A 6,788-nucleotide genomic window follows, 5' to 3' on the forward strand; every position below is an offset into this window, starting at 1 on the left:
GCGCAGCATCACTGGCCCTCATGTGGGATCTGAACTGAAGCCCTGCTGCTCAGAGCTGGCGCCCCAAGACAACTCCTAATGGACACGCCACTTGGACAGCCCTTTTGTGATTTTTTTTTTGATACCGCATATGTTATAGACAATTACCTCAGCTTTGAGAGTACTTCAGTGACTAAAATTTGCAAAATTCCCTTAGAAATTACAACGAATACCTGTCTAGCCTTCATTTCTTTATTACAGAAATATTCTCCCAAGAAAGTAGTTATTCTGAATAAAAAGATTATCTTCAAAATCTGAGGATACCTGTTGGGTACTTGATGTAGGGTACTTGATTACCTACTCTTATGTGTCCTATACCAGGAAAGTTGGAGGACACACATTTGAAAATCTGCATCCCAAGATAATTCTAAAGTTGGTCTGCACATTTTTTCAGTTTCAATAGGAACACAATGAGTTGGAGCAGCAAATATGAGAAGTAAGTAGAAGAGTCATTACTAAATTTGTATTTGTTTTAAATTCAGGGCATGTCTTCTTCTTAGTGGTCTCCACAGGTTTGTATATAAAAGTCTTGGTTTTACATGCTATAAAAATATTTTACCAACTTGTGAATATCAGGTAAAACCAAGACATGTTTTCCATAACAACTAAGGTTGTTGAACTTATTGTAGCTTTGTATTCTGTGACCCTCATCCTCCCATTTACCGTTTTGCCTAGCAACTGTGTTCATTGTGGGGATGTCCAGAGAGCTAACAGAAAATGTATTCTCTTCAAAGACTATATGAAACATATTGACTCATTTTTTTTTCTCTCACACCAATTCTGATATCAAATAAGGGTTTTTTGTTTGTTTTTTTTGTTTTGTTTTGTTTTTTAGTTCTTCTCCAGACACCAAATTCAGTCGCTTTTCTACCCTTACTTCTCCAACTCTCTGAGATGAACTGACAGCCCAAGAATTCAGTTTAATTCTGACACTATCAACCTGGAATTAGCATCAGATCCCACAAGTTAAAGGGCCCAGTCCCACAAGACTGCCCCCATTTAGATACCATTTGCAAGTTTTGAGCTACTGGGATTTCTGACCATCTACTTATTAAACCAGGAGGTCCCATTATCTCTTCTTAGATTTGATAATTCACTAGAGAGACTCACAGAATTCAGGAAAGCACTTTACTTACTATTATCAGTTTGCTGTAAACGATACACCCAGGAACATCCAAATGAAAGACATCTAAAAGGCAATGTTTGTGGAGAGGAGTGTGGAGCATCTAGACCCTCTCCTGATATACCACCTTCCCAGCACCGCAAGGAAGTGCTCAGAAAGCCATCATTTAAGGGTTTTGTAGAGGTTTTATTACATCAGCATGCTTGATTAAACCATTGCCCATTGGTAATAATATCAATGCACAGCTTCTTTCTCCTCCCTGGTGATTGGGGGGTGGGCTAAATTTTCAAGCCCAATCAATGTTTGGTATTTCAGGCTACTAGCCCCCATTGTAAAGGTGTCTAAAAGTGCCCCAAGAGTTGCCTCATTTGAACAAAAAGCAAGCCCCTATCACCCTTATCACTCAGAAAGTTCTCTGCCTATGATTGTGGTATCATAGAAAGATATTTGGTCTTTGTCTCAATTTCCTGGTACAGAACTCCTAAAGCCCTTGGAATTTACTAAGACTGCCCAGTTAATGTATAGTTTTACTAAAAGTTAGGATAGTTTTGAAATAACTGAGATTCACATTTTTCATCATTAATTTCAGGTGCAGATGAAGTGAAACTCTAATAATTGTCCAAATTGGGGGAAACAATTAGGGAAGCCACAAACTAATTAATAATCTTTGTATAATAAGAAAAGATATTTGGGATTTTATGATTCTTTAGAAATTATGTACTAGTAATTATACCTAAATAAACTGCAAAAAATAGCTCTCCTACCATTCTCTGATATGATTCTTGGAGGCTCTTTCTCTGTTCACATTATTATGTCAACTTATTTTATCTGAAAGAACATGGAACAACTCATATTAGAGTAAGAGGAACTACTGGTTTTTAATCTATGTAACAAATCTGGATTCTAAAAATGTTTGTTGTATAGTTATCAATGCATTACTACTTTTTTATAAAATACTATACATTTAAATGTATTATTTGTAATGATTCTATATTTTTAAAATTCTAGACTTACTGCTCTATAAAAATTGGTATAATTTTGCAGATGCAAGACTTAATATTTGAACTATTTCTTGGTATGTTAGGTGTTCAAATGCTGCCCAATAATGGTATTTAGGACCTTTTTCCTAAAATAGAAAGAATAGTGACACCAGGTTACTTGAGCACTGAGCTCAATGATAATGAGCTCTAAGTCCTGGGAATACTAATGTGCTTACGTTTCTTTTTTTTTGCTGTGATCACCAAATAGGTTGGCTTTAATATTATTAACAGTACAATTTTAAAACGTTATAAGATCATAGTCTCAACCACTTGTTTTTAATGTAATCATGATCCATTGATTGGGCCGTTCATTACAAATTTAGCACACTATGCCAAAAATTTAATTTTGCATATGTTTGGTGTTTTTTTTTTTTTTCTGTTCTCTATCAAGGACTCTTGTAAAACCAATACTTTAAAGAAACCTTTATCACCCATAAAGAAATAAATCATCTTTGAGTTACAAAAGGTAGCTTTGCTCTCAGGTGAAGCGTGATGTAGTGGTCACTTAGAGTACTGAGAGAAAAGGATCTAGGATGATGAATGGCTTCTTACACTGTATGAGACCTTTTGTGCTTTGAGAGTGTAAAATAAGAAGCTTCCAGTCCTGGGAAGAGACTGGAGGATATCAGGATAGGTAAGGTTAATTGAGACTATGGATAAAAGAAAAGTGAGTCATCTGAACAAGTCATAATTCAGAATTTCAGGGCCAGCTGATAGTCTGGAAGGGGGTAGTTTGCAGGAAATGGGTAGGTTTTGCAAATGGGCCTTGTGAGAGTGCTCATTTCAGTATCCATGCTAGATGTTCTAACTTCTATTGTTCTCTGGGACCAAGGACCGACTGCTTTTACAATCTTATTCATTGTGGTCACTGCAGGATATAATGCACCCTGAAATGCTTATGCATATGTGAGTCAGCAATTTTGCTCTTGTAATCTTTTTCAAATAGAATTTAGCATGACCAGCTGCCCTCTCCTCGCTCCCTCATGGTAATTACTGTAAGATATTAGAATTTGTAATTCTGGCTGCATTAAATTGGCAACTTGTAGAGTAAGCAAAAGGATTTTGGGGACAAACTGGGGCATGTTAATTGTATCTAGCACCGGAAGAAAGAAAAATGCTTTGCTAGGTATCAGAGATATAATGAGAAAGATGAGAGTACCCCCAGCCTGTGTGAAATTCGCAACATGATGGAAAAAGTTGTTCTATTAAGCTCTTGTGGTTAAAAGGAAGAGAGTCATTCAAGTTACTAATAGTAATGAAGGATTTGTTTTAAGGTAGCCGTTTACCCTTAAAAGGAAAAAAAAATTGCATAATTAGGCCATAAGTAGATAGAAATTAATGGCTCCTTTCGCTGTGAAATCACCATGGTGCTGGGACCCTATACACACATCCTGAAAGCTGGAGGCCTTGAAGGACCACACTGCTGCTCGGGACAGTGGGCTCAGGTAAGCATGCTCCCTGCATCACTCTGCTTCTACTTCAGACAAACCAACCACAATTCAGGAGAAATCCTGAATTTCTCCACGGATTGTGTGCCAGCAAGTTTCCAGCATTTGAGGGTGATTCTGTGTATTTGAGAACAATGCCACTGTTTGCTATGTGAGCAATGAGGAGCAGCTAGGAAGTACCCCAGAGGTCACTGCAGATGTGGTGAGCTTTGCTGATAACAACAGTGCCCCCAGCCAGTACCGGGGGGGGGGTCCCCCACCTTGGGCATCATATACCACAACAAGCAGGCCACGGGGAACTCAAAGGAGGAGGTGAGGTGAATTCCGGGCCTGCTGGATGCTGACTTGAAGATGGAGAGTTTTCTGGCGGACAAATGTGTGACACTGGCTGACATCACAGTTGTCTGCACCCTGTTGTGCCCTGGAGCCTTCTTTCTGCCAGGCCTTTCCCAAAACCAGTCGCTGTTTCCTCACCTCCCTTTAACCAGCCCCACTTCCTGGCTGTCTTGGGGGAGGTGAAACTCTATGAGAAGAAGGTCCAGCATTACTAAAACGTTTGCAGAAAGCCAGCCTAAAAAGAGCACTGCACGAAAAGAGAACTATTCATGGGAGGAGAAGCAGAAGCCCCACACTGAGGAGAAAGAGGAGAAAAAGATGGCTGCCATCACTTCTGAGAAGGAGATGGGCGAATGTGAGCAGGTGCTAGCTGCTGAGCTAAAAGCCAAGGAAGGACCTCTTTGTTCACCTTCCCAAGAGGGCCTTCGTGTTAGATGAATTTAAGCACAGATGTTCCCAAGGACACGCTCTCCGTGGTGCTGCCATATTCTGGGGGTCACTTTGAGAAGGTTGACTGGTCCTTGTGGTATATGGGTTCCACTTCCCTGAAGAACTCACTCATACTTTCTTGAGTTGCAGCCTCATCACTGGAATGTTCTAGTGATGTGACAAGTTGAGAAAGAATGTTTTGTTAGTGTCATCCTCACTGGAACTAATAATAGCAGCTCCATTTTGGGGGTCCTGGTCTTGCAAGGCCTGGACTTTCTGCTACGTGCCGGTTGGCAGCCGGTGTAGGAGTCATACATGTGACATATATATGGTGGAAACGGAACCTTGGCAGAGAAGAGACCCAAACACTGGTTCCAGAATCCTTTTCCTGGGAGGGGACCTTCAAGCATGTAAACAAAGCCTTCAATCGGGGCAATATGTTCAAGTGAGCATCTCTCCCATCCCCAAGCTGCTTGCATTCAACCTTCACCAAGGGAGGGCCGTTAAAGAAACTAAACATTGAAAGAAAAAAGAAATCAGTGGACCTCAGTGATAGGCTCTTGATTTCATAACTAGTGATGAACATTAACGGTATGAATATTATTTGTTAGATGATCATATTTAAATCATTATTATGTTTTCATTTAGTTATGGGACTTTTATTAAGAATGACTGCTGAAATTTTTATAAATGATATCTAAGCATGAGGAACTTTTCACAGAAGAGATGATTGAAGGCTGAGAGATCATTTATCAGATTGCTAAACTGAGGGTATGAGGTGGTGGGGGAGAGCATGCCAATGTCAGGGACTGCAAAAATATATTATTTCCTCTACTTCTGGAAAGCTGGAACTCACCCCTCTCAGTTACTGCAGAACTGAAGTTACCTTCACAGTCAAAGGGCCATAGAACTCATTATACATTCATTGTATTGGGTTGTCGGAAAAGTCATGATGTATTTTTTTCTATGGTTTTTGTTGCAGAAGTGTGTCATCACTTTTCCGACAACCCAATAATTTCAAGATATATAAAGGATGTTGTTACATACAGACATTTAATTTGTTTATTCATTTATAAAACACTTATTGGCAAATATTCCCTCTTCCTTGGCACAAAATTCTAGTGAGGCCAATAAGGACAAAAAGAAAGAAGTAAAATGTATATTGTTTGTCAGATACTGATAACTATGATCCAGAGAAAATGATGAAAGTCCCACCAGGAGCAATGGAGCCCTTCCCTCGCTCCCTGGCGTCTCCAGCTCACGCTGATGTAAAGGTCTAGGAAGACGGCAATTACATCCTCATTCTTGAAAAAAGATCTAGAACTTCAGTCAGACTCTATCCTTCTTGTTTTTACGTCCTATGTTATTAGCCTAGNCCCTAAATTCCCCAATAAAAATCTAAAAAATATATAAAATAAAAACATAGCTAAAATACATCATGACTTTTCTAACAGCCATATATATACCGGAGGTGCCAAAAAAAATATATATATATATATAAAACTTGTATTCATCTTTTGCTATTGGTATATATTGAGCATTACAATTTTAATGTTTTTTTTTCTTAAAATTGTATACCTCTGTATATATACTGGGAGTGTCAAAAATTGTATATACATTTTAAGAGATGTTATCTATGATCAAACAGTAGTTTGCCATAATCAGAAGTGTCTAATACTGATGGTAACCACTTTGAGCACTTCTTGTAATTGCAGAAGTCAAACATGACTTGTATTCATCTTTTGTTACTGCTATATATTGAGTATTACAATTAATACTGTTTTTTTTCTTTTCTTAAAATGTGTACAGTTTTTTGGCACCTTCTGTATAAACGTACATACATACATACATATATATGTATCTAGATGGGCCTACCTATCATCTATCCTCTGTATTTATCTATCTATCTACCTATTTTTATAGGGGTATAGTTTTTAACCATATGAAATTGCTCATATTTGACATTTTTCAACTTACTAAAAAGGCAATTTTATTGCCCAATCAAATAGTAGTTACTAGAGAAATTTGGTTAAAAGTATAGCAGCAGCACCTGTTGTCATGAAATTAATACTGCCCTTGGCAATTTGGCTTCTGGTTTTAATGCTAATTCATAATTAATGAATTTAATAGATTCACAAGATTTATGATTTTGAGAAGGCCACTTTTCTAGGACACTCTTTCATCATTTGTAACATAGGGAAGGTTATCTAGGTCCTGGATCTTTTCTCCTTAGCTTCAAATTTATTTACACTTATTTATTAATTCACTCAACCAATATTTTGTGATTTTTATTTTTTTTATTTTTAAAGATTTTATTATTGGGGAATTGATGGAGGGGAACAATGTTGAGGAATCAGGGAAGGGGAACAGACA

General features: G+C 37.9%; 1 pseudogene; it reads left to right on the plus strand.

Annotated features, from left to right (window-relative positions):
• The first annotated feature begins 2,854 nt into the window (after positions 1-2,854).
• On the plus strand, positions 2,855-4,864 carry LOC109393850 (elongation factor 1-gamma-like; annotated as a pseudogene).
• Positions 4,865-6,788: the final 1,924 nt, after the last annotated feature.

The sequence above is a fragment of the Hipposideros armiger genome, unplaced genomic scaffold (assembly GCF_001890085.2).
Source record: "Hipposideros armiger isolate ML-2016 unplaced genomic scaffold, ASM189008v1 scaffold_392, whole genome shotgun sequence".
Lineage (NCBI taxonomy): Eukaryota > Metazoa > Chordata > Mammalia > Chiroptera > Hipposideridae > Hipposideros > Hipposideros armiger.